The sequence below is a fragment of the Lupinus angustifolius genome, chromosome LG20 (genome assembly GCF_001865875.1).
Source record: "Lupinus angustifolius cultivar Tanjil chromosome LG20, LupAngTanjil_v1.0, whole genome shotgun sequence".
Lineage (NCBI taxonomy): Eukaryota > Viridiplantae > Streptophyta > Magnoliopsida > Fabales > Fabaceae > Lupinus > Lupinus angustifolius.
The window spans coordinates 16,671,044-16,671,362 of record NC_032028.1 but is presented as its reverse complement, the minus strand read 5'-3'; positions in this window follow the sequence as shown (position 1 = coordinate 16,671,362).

The following is a 319-nucleotide window of genomic DNA, read 5'->3' as shown; positions in this document are numbered from 1 at the left end:
TGGTCATTTGTACTGCTCCTGTTATTTATCAAAGTAAGAAGATAGTTAGTGACCCATGTTGACTCTTCATTTATTAATCCTCTATCTTTAAAAATGTGTAAGTCATTAAAAAATAAAAAATAAATGGGGTTTTAAGTATTTATTGGGATTTAATAGCGGGGTTAAAACTCATATTGTATCTTTCTTCTCACTTCGATTCGAGAATCGGTAGCGGTCACTTGTACTGCTTCTGCTATCTATCAAAATGGAAAGAGGGTAAGCAATCATTGTTGATTCTTCGTCTATTAATTCCATTTCAATTAAATTCAAACAAATTTCT